Raw genomic sequence first — 21,124 nt, 5'->3', positions numbered from 1 at the left:
CCGTCCCCGCACACTGTGCGCCTCGGAGCAGCTCCACCCGGTGCTGTAATGTCAGACGGGACAGGGAGGCCCCCAGTTTGGCAACACAGATGACTACAATGGCAATTGGGGGGCTTCAAGACAGCACCCCTAAAAGGTAACAACAGGCAGCGGGGCAGCAGCATGGTTTAGTGGGTATAGCAGAGGACTAGGTATCATGAGTCCTGGCTTCGCATCCTGCCTCTAGTCACGTCCCCCTCTATGCCTCAGTTTCCCCATCTGCACAATGGGGCCATCTGGTGCTGTGTATACACATGGCAGCGCTGCACTCTCATCCTAGAAGCAACTCGTGCCAGGAGTGCCTGCAGGATTTGAGATGTTCCCACAGCGGCCGTGCAGAAAAAGTCTGGTAGCCGATGAAAGAGCACGGGGGAGGACAGGAACGTCTGGAGTCCCTCTCGCTCTGGGGCTTTCCTCTTCAGCCAGAGCCGGTCCATGGAAGTCTCTGAAGGAAATGACGTCTCAGATAATTCCCCCAGGGGACAACCTCCGCAGCTGACTTTCTGATAAATGCATGAAAGGGGAAAGATCTCCATGAGCTCCGGCGCCCAGCCAGCCTGCCCAGCCAGTGGCCTTCCGGCCATCACACGCTGTTTTCTTGCCACGGCTCAGAGAAATCGCTAACCCTTCCGGTGTCTTTAATCCCGCTGCACCTGCACCCCCCTGCCCAGGATCCCTTTCCCCAGCTATTGGAGGTGGGGAGAGGGCAGGGTTTATATAATCTACATCCATGCTGGCGCCCGGCGAGGCAGACAGGAGCACGTCCCTAGGTGGGATCCGACAGTCTAAACACCTGCCAAGACCAGAGGCCTGAATCACCAAGGCTCCTGGTGGGGGAAGCAGGATGGGGCCCCGAGGGGGTCAATATTCCTGCAGCAGAGAGAAACAGGAGGTAGCTTTGTGGAGCCTACGGGAGAGCCAGACACGAGAGCCTCTTGCCTTGCTCCAGCAGTGCCTGCATCAGAACAGCTGGACAGGAGCGGGCGGGGGGGGGGAGGGGCACACAGAAATAGCCCCCCTCACCCCCGTCTTGGAGCCGCAGCCAGAGCCTGCACTTAAACCCAGACGACAGAGCTCTAATTACAGGGCTGGGGAGCCGCCCTGGGCTGCCTGTTTGTTTGTTTTTCTTTCTGGGCCTGGCCCGAGGCCCCCCAGCAGGCAGGAGTGGGGAGCCATGGGCTGATCTCTCCCTCCCGATGGGCACCCCAGGGAGTGGTTCGTTCGCGTCACTCGCACGACCAGCACCCTCCAAGAGTCCTTCCATTCGGGGGCTGTTTTTTGGGCAGAGGAGCTGATGGCCGGGCATTTCCCTCTTCCCCGCAGGGCGTTGCCAGGGCCGGCGGCTGGTTATTATGGGACCGTGCGTGGCTGCATCCCAGAGGTTAGCAACATCGCAAGCACAACACAGGGAGATGGCAATACCAATCCCCTCAGCTCTCCCAGGGATCTAAGCAGGGATTTGAGATAACCCCCCCTACATGACACCCCCAAGGTGATGCAAGAAGTAGGTGGATGAATCGGTATGGGGCAGGCCTCTCTCTGAGCCTGGGGTATCTGGCATGGTGCTAGGGGGCGCTGTTCTGCTGGAGGTGATGTCATTTGGAGGAGGGGTTAGACTGCTGGGGTCTTGACCACTTGGGTATTGAATCTCTCCCACAGCATGTCCCCCCGCAGCAGGAATGGGGAGCCCGGGGTCTTGATACATTCCTTCTGTGGTGGTTCAGAAAGCTCCGTGAGACTCTTGCAGCCAAACCCACAGAGTTTTGTTCCCAGGGCTGTTGAGTTTGGAATGTAGCTAGCCCCCGCCTGCAGCCGAGACCGGCCAGGCCCCTTGGCTGAGCTGTTCGTCCTCCAGGTGCACAGACCAAAGCCAGCTGCTGCTGTCACACAGATCCGGACGGACGGACGGCTGCAAGTGAAAGCAGGCGTGGGGCTGAGTTTTGCTTTGGGTTCTGGGGGTTCACTTGAAACCCAGGATGTTTTTCATGACGCCCTGGCAGACCGAGCTCAGCATTTCACTCAAACAGCCCTGGCAACGGCATCTCCTTCCTAAAAATCCCCTGTGCACTTTCTACTGGATGCTGGAGACTGGCCCAATTCAGGCACCCCCCTGCCTTGGGAGAGTTTGGGTCTAGATCTGAACTTTGCAGCGCAGGCCCCTAGCCTTGCTGGATACAATAGTCTTTTTCAAGTCCCACATCATTGGGTAGTGTTGCTGGGTGCTGTTAAAGAGATGCCATCTTCCACTCCAGAGTCAGCATGCTCCCATTCCGCTCTACAGGCCAGGCAACCACATCAGACTACATATCCCATGATGCACCAGGGATTCCCATCTTGGTGAGGGCAAGTGGTGCATGATGGGAACCCCATATAAGAGTCCTGCACCCTGACCTGAACCCAACCGGACCCTCTCTGGGTTGGGCCCAAAAATTAGGTCCGAGCAGCCCTCTAATCCTCTGGCCGCAGTGCATCACGGGGTGTAAAATCCCGCTGCGGAGCTTGGCCCTCGAGAACGAGGACATGAGGCAACAGAAGTACAGCGCCCAGGAGACACCACGGCGGCAAAATATTTCATTTTTGTGTGTTCAGGTTTTGGATGAAAAATTGCAATTTCCCGCCGGACGCAGATGCTGCTCAGGACCGATTTCATTTAGTCAAAACCCCACTTTTCCATCACCAAACCGTTTGGATGGAAACTTTTCAACCAAGCTTAATTTATTTATTGACACCAGGGCGAGTTCTCCCCTCGACAAACCAGCAGCGGAGCAGATAAGAAGAGGACAAAGGATGCAACAGTGTGAGACCGTAAGACACTTACGTTACTTGCACCTGTCCTTCCTCTTTCTGGTGTCATGGTTATTTTGCCCAGTAGAGCCAATACACCCTGCCAGCATCCTAGCGTCTCCTGGGTTAGTGTCTTGCGAACACCGCAGCCTGTGGGCCTCTATCCATGATCCATGCTTCAGTCCTTCCAAATGGCTGGGCGAGTTAATGGGGTCCCACTAACCAGGAGAGTGCAGCAAGCCGAGGGCCCAGCCCTCGTGCGCTGCATGGCACCAGAACTCCATCACAAGGGTGTGCCCGGTGGCAAGGATTAGGAGAATGTTAGGGCTGGACCCATCCCTTCTCTCTCGAACGCACCTAGGTGAAGGGGAGATGTTGGTTAAGGTAGCCTGGGCGTATTGCGCACACAGTCCCTGCTTCAGTTGTTTCCCACATTGGTTCTGACCCTAGCTCTCCCAGCCGGCTACGTCTCTCTCGCCCGGCGCCGCTACCTCTCCTGTGCTCGGACCACATTTACGGCCCCTTGGGAGCCTCCTCCATTGCACGGAGAATGATAGTGGTTTAAGGCCTGAGGTGCAATTCATAAATCTCGAGGCAGGGCTGTCCTAGCAGACACCACTCGCTGTTCCCTGGAGAGGAATCCTTGGAGAGCTCTGACCTGAGGAAGCAAATTCGTGGGGTTCCCTCCTGCTGGTACCATGTTTGGAAACCCATCCCCTGCTGACAAGGAGACAGCCCAGGGGCTGCCAGGCTGCCAAGAAAATCCAATTCAGTGTTTTCATCCCTCTTAGAATTTCTACGAATGAGGAAGCTGTGGGGATTGGATGGTGCTGGGGACCGGAGGGCATCCAGATAGCCTGGTGATGGGGGCCATAAAAGAACATGGATGAGAGAGATGTAAGGATGGAGGATATATGTAAGGATATATGAGGATTAGGCCAGCCATGCGTCCGATTTGTAAGCCGGACAGTCCTGGTTTTCAAGGCTTGTCCCCTGTCCGGTATGGGCATAAAACCAGACGTGGTTTGGTCCAGTATCCTGCATAGGGCAGAGGATGCAGCCATTCTGAACAGCGCGCTACCCGCCCCCAGTGGCGTGGCCTCACACACACCGTGCATGTGAGATCCGGCTGGCAGGGGTTGGTGCACACAGGCGGAGGCGGGCCCATGAATGGCCAGTATCTGGGGATGCAGCAGTGGCCACCATAATGGGATGGATGGATGGATGGATAATAGGAGACTGAGTCTTCCACTCTATGGGGTTAGTTCAAGTCTAGCCCCTACACTAGCTACTACAGCGATGGGTGCATTAGCAGTCCCTGGGAGGATGGACAGGTGTCAGACGGCACTACTGTCTGTTGGCTATTAGGTGAAAAGGGTTTGGTGAGTCTCCTCGTGCCAGTTTCCAGTGGACTATCATCCGTGTCACAGGAACCTCCCGCCCAACCGGTCCTCGCTGGCCCTTCTCATTGGCAGTCTCGGGAGAGAGGCCGTGCAATGATCTCTCTGGGGTTGCGCTGAGGCACCCGGGTAGCCTGGAGGAAAGTTGCCCTGGTGATGGTTTCATTGTATCTCTTACATGGACAGGAACCCGCCGGTAGCTCCGTGAGTCCATGGCAGAGAAATCTGTGCAGAATTCAGCCCCTCGCAGCAGGATGGTGTTCCAGAACCTGACCTGACATTAAAAAAAAATGGTTTCCTGCCCTGATGGTTGCACAGAGCCACTCACTTCCGGTTTTTGAGATTAACCCGATGCAGTGCCAACTACCTGTGTCTGCAGAGAGTCTGACACAAGAGCCCGGAGAGGTGGGACATGCCCCATTCACCTCAGTCAGGGCCCTGTAGACGCGGCAATTCCACGGCTACATAATGTGATGCTGGAATCCCCCATTTTGCTGCATTTAGGTGCCCAGCATCCTCTGTTCTGTCTGTCACGCCGCCCTTCTGGGACCTGCCTGCCTCGTGTTCTACCGCTTTCCCCGCTACGGGAGATAATTGAGTTACAGGGCCTGCGCCCCCGGCACAGAGGGGGGGTGCAGTTGGTTCTGAGCCGGATGTCCTGGCTAACATCACGGAAGCTGAAGCCCTGGAGCACAGAGTACAGTGAAAAACCCACCCTGAGAAAGAAGCATGTCAGAACTACCCAACACGTGCTCCACCCATGAGTATGTTCACCTCTGAGCTCCAGCTGGGTGTGTGTTTGGGCTGGCAGGAGAACGGGAACAAAGGACACGCCGTGGTGATAGCCACATTCATCGGTTCTACGCAATACAAGGACAGTGCTGCAGAATTTGGTCCCATTGTGCCGCGGGGCACGTGGGGCTCTGCTAATTATTATAATAAACAACCGAGTCTCCCTTTTTTCGGCATGGAGCGGTTATTTCTAGTCTTGCTTATTGCTAACTCTTGTCCTTCAGAGCCGTCTTTTACAGTACGTACTGCTGCAGCTCGGCAAATAATTCACACTATTCGATGAATCTCGGCCTTTTCTGTCGTGCCCGTGAATTGGTCACGAGCAGACCATGACATTCTCAGAAGCATCCAACCTGCTTTGCGCATTCCCTCGGAGGATCGTTCTTGGCCAACAGTTCAGCGTAGAATATTTTGCAACTTGCCCTTCATTGGTTAGTTAGGTGGGTCCCATGCCATTGATTCTCATCCCTGGTTGGAGGACGTTACAGCTCATGCGTCTGGCATTGGCCATCGTGATAGACAGGACAGTAGATTAGTTGGATGGGTCGAAGGGCAAGTCCTATACCCCAGCCGTAGCTTGCTCGCAGAGATTCTTGGCTTGTATTTCTCTGGGCCCTTCTGGAGCTAATGTCTCCTAAAATCTTTTGCATCAGCAAATTCTTCTGGAAACCATTCCAGCTGCCACCAGCCAGTTTTCGGTTTCCCAGGCTCACTTCCCAGAGAATGGCACCTGTGACGCTCCATTCAGATGACCCCAGATTTGCATGGGACAGCCCTGATCCTCGCCCCCTGGGCCAACCACCCATTTCTCACTGGGAAAGTTCAGCTCAGGGCATCTCACGGTCACTTCTCTAGTCTGATCCCGGGCCAAGCAAAGCGCTGAGCATGAGTCTGCTTAAATATCCCCCCCCCCCCCCCCGGCCATTGCGGGGGATGGATTTTGGTGCTTTCTCTTCGTTAAGACACCCAAGGAATATCAGCCAAGGGATCGAACCGCAAGCTTCCTCCAGACTTCAGGTGTGATCTAATGGTGTCGTCTCCATGGAAACCCTGTATGTTTCCCAAATCTCCAAGAGTCTGGAATTGATACCGTTTTTCACTCTCCCGGCAGCTTTATTGAGCACATCCACTTTGGCTGGCCATCTAGACAGAGCATCTGTCCTAGCATGTGCTGGGTCATGTGCAAAACAGGGGATGGATTCGCAGAGCCCGAAGGGTACCGAGAAGTCACCTACTCCAGGACAGGCCCAACAAAGAAAGTACCAGAACGCCACTAGACCTCACCTTCAGCCCCCAACTAAAACCTCTCCAGCGCATCATCAAGGATCTACAACCTATCCTGAAGGACGATCCCTCACTCACACAGACCTTGGGAGACAGGCCAGTCCTCACTTACAGACAACCCCCCAACCTGAAGCAAATACTCACCAGCAACCACAGACCACTGAACAAAAACACTGACCCAGGAACCTATCCTTGCAACAAAGCCCGATGCCAACTCTGTCCACATATCTATTCAAGTGACATCATCATAGGACCTAATCACATCAGCCATGCCATCAGGGGCTCGCTCACCTGCACATCTACCAATGTGATATATGCCTTCATGTGCCAGCAATGCCCCTCTGCCATGTACATTGGCCAAACCGGACAGTCTCTATGCAAAAGAATAAATGGACACAAATCAGACGTCAAGAATTATAACATTCAAAAACCACTCGGAGAACACTTCAATCTCCCTGGCCACTCAATTACAGACCTAAAAGTCGCAATACTCCAACAAAAAAACTTCAAAAACAGACTCCAACGAGAAACTGCCGAATTGGAATTAATTTACAAACTGGACACCATTAAATTAGGCTTGAATAAAGACTGGGAGTGGATGGGTCATTACACAAAGTAAAAACTATTTCCCCATGCTAATTTTTCCCCTCCTGTTACTCACACCTTCTTGTCAACTGTTTGAAATGGGCCATCCTGATTATCACTACAAAAGTTTTTTTTCTCCTGCTGATAATAGCCCACCTTAAATATTAGTCTCGTTAGAGTTGGTATGGCAACACTCATTTTTGTATGTTCTCTGTGCATATATAACTTCCTACTGTATCTTCCACTGCATGCATCCGATGAAGTGAGTTTTAGCCCACGAAAGCTTATGCCCAAATAAATTTGTTAGTCTCTAAGGTGTCACAAGTACTCCTCCTCTCTCCTTTTTGCTTCTTCCGACGTCCTGGGGAGGAACATGGAGGGGATCTTTCCAGGTTTTGTGATGGTTCGGCTGTCCAGGCTCAGCCGTGGAGGAGAAGACAGAGGGTCCAAGTCCCCAGCTGCAGTCTGGCTTGCAGGCAATGATGACTCTGTCTCACAGCTGGATGGGCTGCGTTCTAAGTTGAGGTGAGAAGTTAAAGTCCCACCTCTCTTGTCCTGTCTCCGGTGAACTATCTGGGTCAGAAGTAAAGATCCCCTGGCACATTTGGAACACGGCAGCGGGAAACGCCCGGCCAACGTTTCTCCGCTCGGTAAAGCAGATGCTAACGCTCAGGGCACCATATTTGCTTCCACAGTCACTGCAGCACCAGAATCGAACTCGTGAGGGGCCTAATCCTGAGCCCATCAAAGTCTACGGTGAAGCTGCTATTGGCTTCAGAGATGCAGGGTTAGGCCCCAGATCCTTCTAGGAGAAATATGTTACTGAGGTAACAGAGCACAGAGACACTGTCACCTGGACCGGGGTGAATCATTCAGAGCCCGGGGACAGGCAGACCTCCGAGCCTCCTTAGATCCTGAAGCGTTTTAGGGATCCCAGAGGGACCTTCCCCATGTACATGACCCATGTGTGGTGTCCTCTGCTCTGTACACAGGCCTGGGAGGACTCCATTTTTATTTGTGGATCATTTCGATGGATAAAATCGCTATTTAATGTGAAGCATTTTTAAATTGTTATCGATTTGAAATTTCCCCCGTTGCGGGGAATTATGAGAGGAGGGGGTGTCAGACAATAGGGTGCAGAGAGGCGCAGGCTGCAGCCGTGCGCTGGCGAGGGGCTGGCGGGCGTGGGCCGTTCCTTTCTCCGCGGCTCTGCCGGGAACGCCCGCTTTCTCTAATGATAGGGTGTGCCGCCAGGATGTCTATTTGGGGCTGCGGCTTGACTCGAGCATTTATCTTGGAAATAGAAAGGGCTTTTTTAAAGCACCAGGTCCAGGCAATAAGGAACGTATCGCCCTAAGCCCGGTCCGCAGGTCCCGCAGCACAGTGCCCCCGCCCCACTCAAGCCCTGAATTTCATCCCTAGCGTGGGTATAACATCCTTGGGAGCCTCCCCTCCAGGATCCTGACCAGGACTTCGGAGCAACCAAGGTACAGCCTAGAGAAGCCATCCCTGGCTTTACTCTGCGCCCAGGGCCGGGTGGGATGGGATGCTGGAATTAGGGTCAATGAGGATCTGTCCCTGGGAGCTGGATTGGACCCTTAGCCACTCCCGGGTGCAGTGGCGGATTAACGCACAGCCCGTGCCCAGGGGCCCCAGCCAATTTGAGGGCCCCACGAGCACTGGAACCTGTATAGAAGGGGGGGGGCATCGGCGCTGGAACTGTGGCCCTGCCCCCTGCCCCTTTTTCTCCCCCCCCCCGAGAGCAGCCCCCGGCCCATGTCCCTGCCCCCCCGGGTGCACCACCCAGGGCAGGTGGAGGGTCTGGGGCTCCCCATAGCAGCTGCCTGGGCTCCCTGGGAAGCTCTACCACGGCCCAGCTCCTGCATCCGGCTTCCAGCCTGACCAAGGGTAGGGCTTCAGGGGGAAGAGGAGGAGCAGGGGGTGTGGCCTCATGGCATGGGAGGGGCTAAGACCCACCTCAGCCCCCCACCTGAAGGAGGCTGGCGCCGGTAGCAGGGGCTGCACTGCATGGTGCGGGAGCTGATTCCCTTATCCCCACCACTCTGCGCCTGCCCCAGGCTACTACGCCCATGTTAAAAAATGAGGGGGGCCCATGGTCCCCCCGAGCACCCCAGTTCCAGCGATCCTGGGCTTAGGGTGACCAGACTGCAAATGTGAAAAATCTGGACAGGGGGTGGGGGATAATAGGAGCCTATATAAGAAAAACCCCAAAATCGGGACTGTCCCTATAAAATCGGGACATCTGGTCACTCTACCTGGGCCCCCAATCCGCCTCTGCCCGCATGGATGCCCCTGTAGGGCAGATGCGGTCAGTACAGCTCAGTATTGCATACGTCCGTGTGGAGCGTCAGGGCCGGGCACCAGCAAAGCTCCCGGTATTCAACCAGAGCTGTCCGGCCTAGGGGGACCAGACAGCAAGTGTGAAAAACCAGGACACTTTTTCTCTCCGGGGGAGGCAGGGCATAGTTGCTTATATAAGACACAGCCCCGAATATCAGGGCATCTGGCCAGCCGTCAGTCTAGAAGGCTCTCACTAATGAAGGCATTTCTCTCTTCTCCATTGCTGTCAAGCCCAAGCCGGTGTGTGTGCGGCAAATGATTTACCAGCAGGGTAGAGGGAGAAGCCGCCCGCCCAGTGAGCGAGCCCTCAGGAGATCCCTTTCTTCCCTCCACCCTCCTGATCTCCCCATCCGGGGCCGCACGGCCTCCCAAGCAACATCCGGAACGGCCGAGAACCAGGAGCCATCCCTGCTCAGTACAAGGGGGCGCTTGGGTCCGTGGAAGAATGTCTAGGTCCCCGGGGACCAGCATCTTGTTTTCTCCTTTATCCCCATGCCCCCTCTGTAGTCAGCCCTTACGCTGTCCAGGATCTCATCTGCCCCTTATTTATTAATTGTATTAGAGGAGCGCCCAGCCGAGAGCAGGGCCCGCTGCGCAAGGCACTGTACGTCCCCGTGGTGAGAGAGAGCCCCTGCCCCAACACACTTACAAGATCAATAGACACAGGGGGGGAGAGGAGAGGCATCGAGAGATGCAGGGATTTGCCCAAGGCCATGCCGTAGGCCAGCGCTGGGACTTGAAGCCAGGTTTCCTGAATCTTACTCAGGTGCGCTAGCCACTAGACCACACTGCCTTTCCTTCTGCACCCCAAGGCTTCTTCTGCTAGTGCTCCTGGTCACAGCCCTTCCCCCAGAAGCTCCGCTCGCCAGCCCTGCAGCCCTCCCTAGCCCCTCCTATTGCAAAGAGAGACCCCGTGGTGACAACACTAACCTGGGGGCCGCAGGAGCCCTGGATACAACTCCCAGCTCTGCCACAGACTCCCTGGGTGACCTTGGGCGAGTCCCTTAGTCTCTCCGTGCCTCAGTTTCCCACCTGCAAAATAGGGAGAGCAGCCCTGCTGGGAGCTGGCAGGATAAAGACAGTGAAGGTGAGGAGGAGCTCAGATCCTGCAGGCACAGAGAGATCCCCTCTTGCCACAGGTGTGTAAGGGGGTGGGTCAAGCCAGCAGGGAAGCAGCCTGTAGCGGAAGTTTACCCCGCGGGAGCCCATGCTCCAGCTTCCCAACTGGCTGCCACGAGGATGCCCCTCTCCAGGGCTGCCCCTCCCTCGCTGCCCGTCATGAGCAAGGCCCGCGGGCAACAATGATGCCGACACCCTCCCGCAAGGAGCAGGCGGGGTGGGAAGGAACCTGTTGGCAACCGCTGTGCGCTTGCCCCGCTCCTGCCCAGGGGAGCCTCTAGGAAGTTTTGTCTAGCAGCGGCTGCAGGGAAGGGCCTTTCCCCCCACAGCGAGCCGGCTAAGCCCACATCAGCTCCTCTGTGCGAGCATTATTTCATGCTTCAATAGGTTGCTGTTGGCCAGGAATGGTTGGATGGATTAATGCCTTCTCCAGGGGATTCCCCCCCCTCGCTGCACACCCCTCTCTGTCAAAACGCTACACAACAGGCTCTTTGCCAGCTGGAAACAAAGTCCCATTCAACAAGCTGAGCACAATCAACTAGTAGACCAGGTTGGGCCATTTCCCCAGAAGCAGGGACGGACAGCCCCCTCCCCAGTGCATCCACGCCGCCGCTCAGACTCTGGGCTGGGCTTAAGTGCTTCTGGAAAGCGACCGTAAAACAAATGTGGGATTCCAACTCCTCAGCAGCTGTCAATCAACGTGCAGGGGCAGATGTTTGCTGAGTGCCAGGACCGCACCCTCAAGCTGGGATCCGAATAGCCAGCTCCTAATTCCTGCCGTCGCCTGTTCACCAGGGAGCCAGCGGATAATTCCGTCGGGGATGCACAACGCTCTCGGGGCTGTGGTCTGCTTTTGGTGGGTGCCCTGCAGGATGGGCTGTTCCTGGCACGGCGCCTCGTGGCGACGACTGCACACCAGCCTGCCAGGAGGAAATTCAGGACAATGGAAACGCAGCCAGTGCCCTGAGCAAGTAGGCCCCAGGGCAGCCCCAAAACTCCTGTGTCTCCAGGCAGACTTCAGGACCTGCGGGAAGCCAGTCTACTGAGCTCAGAAGGTCGCTTCTCCGACTGGCCACGTGAAGACGGGAACTCCAGCTGCTTGACAAACCAGTTCAAACTTTCACCAGTGTGCAGGGTGTTAAAGACAGTCAGTGCTCCAGGGCTCTGTCCAACCGCTCAAACAATGGGGCTTTCACTGTTTCCACAGCCGCATTATTGCCTAGGCTACCAGCTCTCACTGTTGGGACGTTTTCCCTGCGGCTCACCTGAGAGACCCTATTGGCCAAGGTTAGCCCGTTAATGGTGTCATAACGCCCTGGCCCCGTTCCCTTTGAGCCCAGCTACGTCCGTGACCCTGAGGATCTGGGCGAAACTGTTCTTCCCTCTTGCACTCTGTTTCCATGAAGGAATCACTCCAGTTTCAGCACTTAGCTACCGTCCGGAGTCTGGGTTTTTCCAGACGCTCAGTCCAAAAACAAGTCAAATAAAACTGGTCCAGGAACAAAAACAACAGTGGAGGCTGGTAGGGGGCCGCCGTGGGAGGTACATTCCTGTGACTGCTAACTGGGGATCAAACACTCCACCCCCACCCCCGTCTGCCCGAGGCCCTGCTGGTTAACGACCCCCTGCCAACTTTAACAAGTCGGGGGCTGGAGGAGCACAGTTCACGCCAACGTGCAACATGCCACACGTGCCAGGCTTGCAAATAATCACAATCCCCGGCCTCATCTGGGGACTAGGGTGACCAGACAGCAAGTGTGAAAAGTCGGGACAGGGAGTGGGGGGTAATAGGAACCTATATAAGAAAAAGACCCCAAAATTGGGACTGTCCCTATAAAATTGGGACATCTGGTCACCCTACCAGGGACACACAGAGGCGTGGTGAACCAACAGGAGCTTTCCTTGGGTGTAGCGCGGCAGCCCCGACTCTCCAAATGCAGCCGCAGGGCAGGATCGCGCCCAGCACGAGAAAGCCACAGCCTCAATTTAAACAGAGGTGCTGGTCCGCCTTGGAGAGCAGAGCCACGGAGCAGTGCATGCTGGGACACGTAGTCTCCAGGGGCCACACCTGGGTGTTAAAGGGAGGATGGGCCTTCTCCGGGTCCTGGGCAAACCACCGAGGTGGCCCCACAGCTGGGTGATGTTAGGGAAATCCAATAAACTCCAGGCCTTCCTGGCCCCTCCCGCCCAGGGACCTCAAGCCTCTCCTTTGAATCCATGCAGAACCACAGGGACCCAAGCGTTTCCTGGCAAAATGTACCCCCTGCACCCCCCCAGCCCACCCACATCTGCACGCTGATGGACTTCCAGCCTGTGCACTTGACTAGTTCTCCCACCAGGAGCCTTTCTCAGCCATGACGACAGCCGAGAAGGGGAAAAACAAGCGTCTCCATTTATGGGAGAACCACGATTCCGGATGAGATGGGAGCAGAAAAAGCCTGAAGGGGGGTGCAGGGCCCTACCAGAGGGTATAGCTAAACCGGGGTGTTGGTTAGGTGTGACGCCCAGGGTGGCTGATGCTGCGATAAACACCCTGGCATAGCCCCATCGCACAGTTACGGCCTTTGGATCCGACGCACGGCTTTATCCCTGATCATCTGCGCTCGTTAAAGCTCCCACAGCGTTCCTCACAAGTACAGGAATGTTATCCTGGGCAGATTCCAGCTCCGGCTAATTGTATTCTGCCTCCATCAATTGCCCCTGCTGGATACAGGCTCCTTCCTACCCGGAAGGGTCCTGTGGAGTGCAGTGTTAAGCAGCTGTTTCATCGCACCCCAGAGGTGGCTGCATTCCACCGATCACAAAGTAATCCCGGTACTGTCAGCACAGCTTGCAAAGCATCTTCAGACCTTCGAGGTGACGGTCCTCACGTGAGATCAGACTTTGTTAGTTTGTGAGCCAAACAATAGGAAGAGACTTACCCGAAATAAACGGAAAGACAAGATGGGGGAGGTACTATCTTTTCCCTCCCCCACCTTGTGGCTTTGATATAATGGGACCAACGCAGCTTCAACAACACTGTGTAAACGGAAAGCACCTATAAAATAATACGTCCTGTAAATGGGGAGGGGTGTGAGGCGTATATACAGCCACGGGGAGGGTATGACAAGGCTGAAATTTATAGAGGGGCCGAATAAAAGGGGCCAGGATAGAGGCAGATTAAAATCAATTAAAGGGACAGAGAAGGTAAATCAGGCACCCTATTCATCTCGCTCCTATTACAAGAACAAGGGGCATTCGATGAAAATGAGAGGCAACCCATTTAAAACTAACGAGAAGCCTAATACCAAGTTCTTATATAGAACGTGTGCCTCTGTAGAGCTCCAAACACTATCACTATTCCCATTTTACAGATAGGGAAACTGAGGCATGAGCCAGCGTCTCCCAGCAGAGTCAGGGCTAGAACTGAGGTCTCCTGGGTCCCATGCTCAAGCTCCTAGGCCACATTGTGGAACTGCTTGAGGACACGGTGTATCATTGACCTGCCACAGTCCCTGCCACGCCCCTTCACTGAAGCCAAGAGCTCCAGAAAGGATGTGGCATTTCCAGGGGTAAGAAGACCATCCGCTGTTACGTAAGGCAGGGCACAAATCTGCGAGGGATTCAACCCCCATGCGTCAGGGCACCCACTAGCTGGGGTGAGGCAGAAACCTCCTCTCCAGGCAGGTTATTCCAGCAGTGCCCACTGGGCAGGGTTTCTTGCACCTATTCCAGAAGCAGCTGGTGCTGGTCACTGTCGGAGACGGGACACCGGGCCAGATGGGCTCCTGGTCTGATCTGCTCTGGCCGTTCCTGGGTCTCAGGATGCTAATAATAATGGCACGTTGGACACGGCTGCCCCAAGTGAGGAGCAGCTTGTGACGAAGTGGGAATGTTCTTAATGTTTCCTCTGAATACTGTGTGGGTGCCTCAGTTTCCCCAATGCATTTCTAGGTGGGGGGATCAGGGTGTATAATTGTTGCAGAGCCCAAGAAGGCCCCTGGGATACTGTCTGGACAGAGAATGGCCGACACTCTGTCTCCTGGCAACTAATGGCCTGGGCCCCTCCTCTGCAAAGGTGCCAACTGAAGGTGTTGGAGAACAAAGAGATCAGGTGACCTCCTGGCCCGGGAAAGAGACAAAGTCCAGAGGAGGGCTGGAGAGTTTCAGTTTGGAGCTAGCTGGGGACAAGGAATGAAGTGCAGACGTGGGTGTCTGGCTCACTGCCCCCCAAAATGGATCCTGCCGAGGGGTCCTGTTCTCTGGACCTACAAGCTCTGTTTTAGACCATGTTCCTGTCATCTAATAAACCTCTGTGTTACTGGCTGGCTGAGAGTCACGTCTGACTGCGGAGTTGGGGTGCAGGACCCTCTGGCTGCCCCAGGACCCCGCCGGGGCGGACTCACTGTGGGAAGCGCACGGAGGGGCATATGCTGAATGCTCCCAGGCCAGACCCAGGAGGTGAAGCCGTGTGAGCTTCTTGCCCTGGAGACAGTCTGCTCCAAGGGAGAGGAGACTTCACCAGAGTCCTGACTGGCTTCGTGGGGAGCAGTTCCAGAGCATCGCCCGGGGACTCCGTGACACTCCTGCCTTCTGCTAGGCAGGCGGCAAGGAAGGGGTTAAGCAGGGCCCCTTCATGCGTTGGGGCACTGCTGCCTAGGGTTACCATTCGTCCGGATTTACCCGGACATGTCCTCCTTTTTGTACTAAAAATAGCGTCCGGGGGGAATTTGTAAAGCACTCACAATGTCCGGGATTTCCCCCCTCCCCCGGCAGAGCAGAGCGAGCGGCTGGGAGGGCTGCAGGAAAGTCCCGGGCTGGACTCCGGAGCAGCTGGAGAGGAGCCGGATCCGCCCTGCATTCTGAGCAAGTGTCTCAGCACAAAGTGCAGCCCTCCCCTTTTGCAACTGGGAGCGGTTACTGCCATGCAGCGTAGCAAAACGGGAGCGAGAGCACTTTGTGCTGATACAAGGGCAGCTCTCCCCTGCAGCCCGGTCCGGGCCAGGGACCGGGTTTTGTTGTGCAGGGCCAGGGACCGGGTTTTGTTGTGCTGGGGAGCACAGCCACGTGTCCGGCTCGCACAGAGCCCAACACCCTGTTCTGAGCAGCAGGGTAAGGGGGCCAGGGGGCAGGAGAAGGAGCAGGGAGGTTCTGGAGGGGGCAGTCAAGAAACGGGGGGGGGGCTTTTTGGGGGGAGTGGAGAAAGTTTTGGGCAGTCAGGGTACAGGTAGGGGGTAGGGTCCTGGGGGGCAGTTGGGGGGGTCTTAGGAGGGGGCAGTCAGGGGACAAGGAACAGGGAGTCTTAGGTAGGGGGTGGGGTTCTGGAGGGCAGTTAGGAGCAGGGGTCCCAGGAGGGGGCAGTCAGGGGACAAGGAGCGGGGTGGGGGGCTGAGAGTTCTGGGGGGGAGCTGTCAGGGGGCAGGAGTGGGGAGAGGGATCGGAGCAGTCAGGGGACAGGGAGCAGAGGGGTTTAGATGGGTTGGGAGTTCTGGGGGGGGCTGTCAGGGGGCAGGAGTGCGGAGAGGGATCGGAGCAGTCAGGGGACAGGGAGCAGAGGGGTTTAGATGGGTTGGGAGTTCTGGGGGGGGCTGTCAGGGGGTGGGCAGTGGTTGGATGGGGCGTGGGAGTCCCAGGGGTCTGTCTGGGGGTGGGGGTGTGGATAAGGGTTGGGGCAGTCAGGGGACAAGAGGCAGGGAGGCTTAGATAGGGAGTGGAGTCCTGGGGGGCAGTTAGGGGCAGGGGTCCCAGGAGGGGGCAGTCAGGGGACAAGGAACGGGGGGAGGGTTGGGGGTTCTGGGGGGCGGGAAGTGGGAGGGGCAGGGGCGGGGCTCCTCCCGTCCTCTTTTTTGCTTGCTGAAATATGGTAACCCTACTGCTGCCAAGTCCCAGCGTGTTTCCTGGCCAGGACAGCAGGGAGGCGGGAGTCGCTCCCTGCCCCCTCAGACTGCAATAGACCAAGCACTGCCCCACACGCCGGCCTGAGGCCCCTGCCTGGGGGTGGTTTTGTTCCACGCCAAATGGCACTTTCCAAAGCAGCATCCCAGGAGGGGAGCAGAGCCAGCACCTGCAATGCTCCCCGCTCCCCTGCAAACCCACAACGGCTGCAAAATCCCCCCCCCCCCCGGAAACCCTTTCGGCCCAGCCCAACTTCCGCTGGGGAGAGCGGCCCTGGGCACCAACGGGCGCAGGATTGGGCCCTTTCCCTGCAACTCTTTTCTCCTCTCTTTCATTCTGACCATCCTCCCCTCCCCGCGCTCCTCCTCCGCCTGTTCTCTCTCTCCCAGGCCCTCCCTCTAGGCCTATTCCCAGTCCCTCTCTTGCCCTCACCAGGCCCCTCTTCACTCCCTCTGTCCTGGTCTCCCTTCCACCGGCAGGGCGTGTGCTGTTATTAATACCATTTCCGAGGATCTCAAAGCACTTTCCAGAGGCTGCTTCATTAGCGACCCCCCTAGGAGGCAGATTAGAAGGATTGTCCTCATCTGCTCCCCGAGGAAGCTGTGGCATGGCCATGCCAAGGGGACTTGTTCTGAGTCACACAGCGAGTCAATAACATAGCTAGGAATAGAACCCAGGAGTCCTGGCTCCAGGGCTCTAACCACTAGACTCTGATCTCTCTTCAAGAACCCGCCCATGCTACAGGGATGTGTGGCTTAGACATGCTTGGAGAGAGAGAGGGTTCCCAGCGTGAGCTCCTTGCCCCTGCTCCAGCCCCTTTTCGCTGCACCAGAGCATCACCCAGGATCCAGCCAGGGTAGGGGTCACCCAGTGGAACACAGCCCTGGAGCTGCCCCAAGGACCCCTTTGCAAGCCCTGGCGTTTGGGGCACGCTGGGGGGGTGAGTGGGGGCAGGGAGGCTACCGTAATGTACACTGGAATTTACATTCAGAGCAAAGGCACTGCTGGCTGAACCACAAGCGTTTGGGAGTTCGTTTGGGTTGACTAAACCCCCAGAAGCGAGTTTGCGTTTGCAAATCCCCCAGCCTCATGCCTGGGGGCGGTTCTGAACCACAGTCCGTTCTGTTCCCCGGGGAGTCTGGCTCCACGGTTCTGGGTTTGGGCCCTCCTCAGTGCCCAGCCCACGTTAACGCATGGAGCCTGGCAAGGTCCCTGGAGAGGTAGCTGGCCAGGTCACCGCTGTGCGGGAGTTGCCCTGTGCCCTTAAGAACGGATTCCCTTATGAGCTGGCTGACTAAAAAGCTCTGCAGAGGATCTTTCAAACGTCATCGCTCCGGGGTGGGTGCTCCAGGCGTTGGAGTCTCAACCGGACCTCCCGGCCTGGGCCCGTGTGACTCAGAGCAGTGACACGCGGTGCCCAGCGCTGTAGGGAGTCCCGGGGTAAAATTCAGCCACCGCTTTAAATCTCTTCCCAGGGGAGATAGATCCCCTCACCCCGCTCGGGTCTGTGCCCACCCAGCTACCCACAAACCAGTCGCTGGGCGACACAGCACTGTGGGACCCTGGGTCCTGCCTCCCTGCCGGGCTAGGAGAGCATGGTTTGGGCTTGCACTGGGGAAGGCAGTGAGTAGGGTCTCTGGGAGGGATTGGAGTGTGAAGAGTGGTGCCTGATGACAGGGAAGATGGGCTCTCAGCACCCACCTGAGGCAGCCTCTGGTCCAACCCGGGATGATGGGCCTGCAGCTCCATACATGGGCGGATTGTCCCACTACGGACCCGTAGTTCTTCTCTTGCCAAGCCTGTCGCACTGCGGCCTGCGATGGGCCGGGCTGGGGAGCAGGAAAAGGGGTTAATTACAGGCTGCAGGATGCATCCCCCAGGGCTGTCCCACAGCCAGAGCAGCGGGAGTTCCTGGAAAGCCGGCCGGTTCCCGGCCAAGCCTGGCTGGCCCCCTCCGGAGTCCCTGAGCCCCTTCTGGGCTTGGCCAGGCCAAGGTCTGAAATCAGAGCTGAAATCAGCGACAGCTGTGAGGGGCCATCTCTGAGCGGGTCGACGGAGAGCCAGCTGCCCTGTTCCCTTCACCGAGCTGAACTACTCAGGGGTCCCTCTGCCTGGGCAAACTCCCCCACCCCCCACTGATCCACCAGCTCCTACTTCTTCCCCCAGCCCCCTTTCCAGGTCCCCCGGGCCACTCTCCTTCCCTCCCCATCCACCCCCACTCCATGAGGAGTTAATGCCGGAGCCCATTAGGTCACCCCCATTGTCCATCAGCTGAGATGACCCACTGCCCCCCACCAAATCCAAAGGTGAGCTTATGAAGCCAGCTGATGATGACCCCACAGGGGCAGGGCTGGGAAGCCTTCCAAGTCCTAGAATCATCCGTTCTTTTCCTCATGCTCCCCACACATACTCTGGAGCTGCCAGCACAATTGTATTAAAGCAGACGCCCCACAGGCCTGTGTCTAAGGCCCCTGCTCCTGGAGTCACATGGTGAGATCAGAATCTCAGCTGTCATTAACAGAATATTATGTATCCAGCTCTCCTGGCTGCAAGGAAAAGCTTGGAGATGTGATCTGTGTGTAACCGAAGCATTGACCGCCGCCTGCGTCTGCAGAGAGCCCGAGCCAATCTCTCTGGGAGGGGGGCCTGCCCTGATACTACCCGAGTCTGCAGGGAGCCTCAGACGATCACTCTGAGAGCAAGGAGGAGCTGCACTGAGTATAGCCACATCTGCCTGAATGTGCAGAGAGCCTGAACCCATCGCTGTGAGAGGGAGTAACTGACACAGTGACACTGCCCACGTCTGCAGAGAGCCTGAGCCCATTACTCCGAGAAGAGGAACTGCCCTGGGCAGTTCAATGGGGAATGCACCCCAAGACCTACCAAACTCCACCCTGAAGAGAGACACCGGCTGCTGGGCTTAGTACTGGGGATCCCCCAGTCCCTTATTCTGGACGGGCAAGGAGGACCCTTGTTACCCTGCTGCTCCTGAAGGGAAAGGACCCCTCAGTGCTGTTCCTGGGGTGAAAGGGGCCCCGATGCAGCTGCTTCTGTTTCTTTGGGATGGGACCTCCCTGCCACTCGAAGTGGTGATTGGGGCCACAGGCAGCACGGGGCTGGATTCCTCGCAAACCTCCCAGAGCCCAGGGGCCGCAGGCTGTTTGAATCCTGCCTGGAGGGGGGTGACTGGGAATCTCAGAGCCGTTGTGAGGCCCGTGAGGGGGGTCCTCTAGTCCCTGACGGTCGGCGGCATGGCCCGTCAGCCACCCCAGGGGTGGTCCCAGCAGGACTAAGTGAAGCTCCCCTCTTGCCCCTTGAAAGGAGGGTCCCTTCTGGGTCATGCAGAGAGGATGGAGTGGGAGAACCTGCTGGAGAGCATCCATCCAGGCAGCTGAGTGTTGTCATTGTAGGGGTCCTGACCCAAACAGGAGTCGTGGGGGGGCCGCAAGGTTATTGTGGTGGGGGCAGTTGTGGTACTGCCACCCTTACTTCTGTGCTGATGCTGGCGGTAGTGCTGCCTTCAGAGCTGGGCAGCTGGAGAGCAGCGGCTGCTGGCCGGGAGCCCAGCTCTGAAGGCCAAACCGCCACCAGCAGCAGCACAGAAGTGAGGATGGTCTGGTGTGGTATTGCCACCCTGACTTCTGCACTGCGGCCTGCAGAGCTGGGCCCTCAGTCCGCGGCTGCCACTCTCCAGCCGCCCAGCTCTGAAGGCAGCAGCACAGTAGTAAGGGTGGCATGGTATGGTATTGCCACCCCTTCTTCTGCACTGCTGCTGACGGCGGCGCTGCCTTCAGAGCTGGGTGCCCGGCCAACAGCCGCTGCTCTCTGGCCAGCCAGCTCTGAAGGCAGCGCAGAAGTAAGGGTGGCAATACCACGGTCTCTCCTAAAATAACCTTGCGGGCCCCCTGCAACTCCCTTTTGGGTCAGGACCCCCAATTTGAACAATGCTGGTCTCCCCCATGAAATCCGTATAGTATAAGGTAAAAGCACCCAAAAGACCAGATTTCACAGGGGGAGACCAGATTTCATGGTCCGTGATGAGTTTTTCATGGCTGTGAATTTGGTAGGAATAGGGCCCTACCTATGGGGTGTGAGAACAGACAAGGCGCTGCCCCCGCTGGAGAGGTCAGAGGGCCTTGGCTGGGACGGATGCCTTGTTCTCCGGCAGGTTGGGAAGGCGAAGGCTCAGCCCCCCACACAGCCGGGGGAGACAGTGGGCCTTGCCTCGGGCACACAGGGCAAAGTCCGATATGAAACAGCCAACAGGACGGGGCGAGTCTGGGTAACGGGGCTGAAAGTTCCTTCTTGCCCCATTTCTTGCCCACCGCAGTAGAGATGGGACCGAATCGGCCACCACCTTTGTAATACGGAGGTGACAGGAGGGGCCAAAACTGACCCCGCCCCTGTGTATTCATGGCTGGGTCAGGTCCCACACTGGAAACAGGGCTATTTTCCAGTACCAGTTTGGATGCAGCTGCCCCTGCGAGACTGTGGCCCCAGGTGGTGGAATTGTCAAGAGCTCAGCTGTTTTCGGGACATTTCTCCACCGTAGCGGACGGTGAGCTGGACGCATGCCGTGGGATTTCCTCCGCTCTGTGGCAAAGCCTTGAAAAAGAACTCAGGGAGTAGAGCGGGTCGGGGATTTCCCATCAGAACAGTTTTCCACGTGGAAATTTGGCCAAATGTCCGTTGGAGAAGATCGAAAGGACGGCTCCCTGGCTGGCAGGCAGAGGGAGAAATCAACAAGACACTGCAGGGGGCTACCAGAGGCTGAATTCCCGGGAGGCAGGGGGTCAGCCTCCAGCAGCCTGCCTGGTCCCCTCTTGTCAATTTCAGTGAAATTAACCAGAAAATTCTGTTTGGTTCTCCCCAAATGGAATGTTTCT

This window comes from Chrysemys picta, chromosome 7, assembly GCF_011386835.1.
Source record: "Chrysemys picta bellii isolate R12L10 chromosome 7, ASM1138683v2, whole genome shotgun sequence".
Taxonomy (NCBI): Eukaryota; Metazoa; Chordata; order Testudines; family Emydidae; genus Chrysemys; species Chrysemys picta.
Note: the sequence above shows the minus strand (reverse complement) of the source record.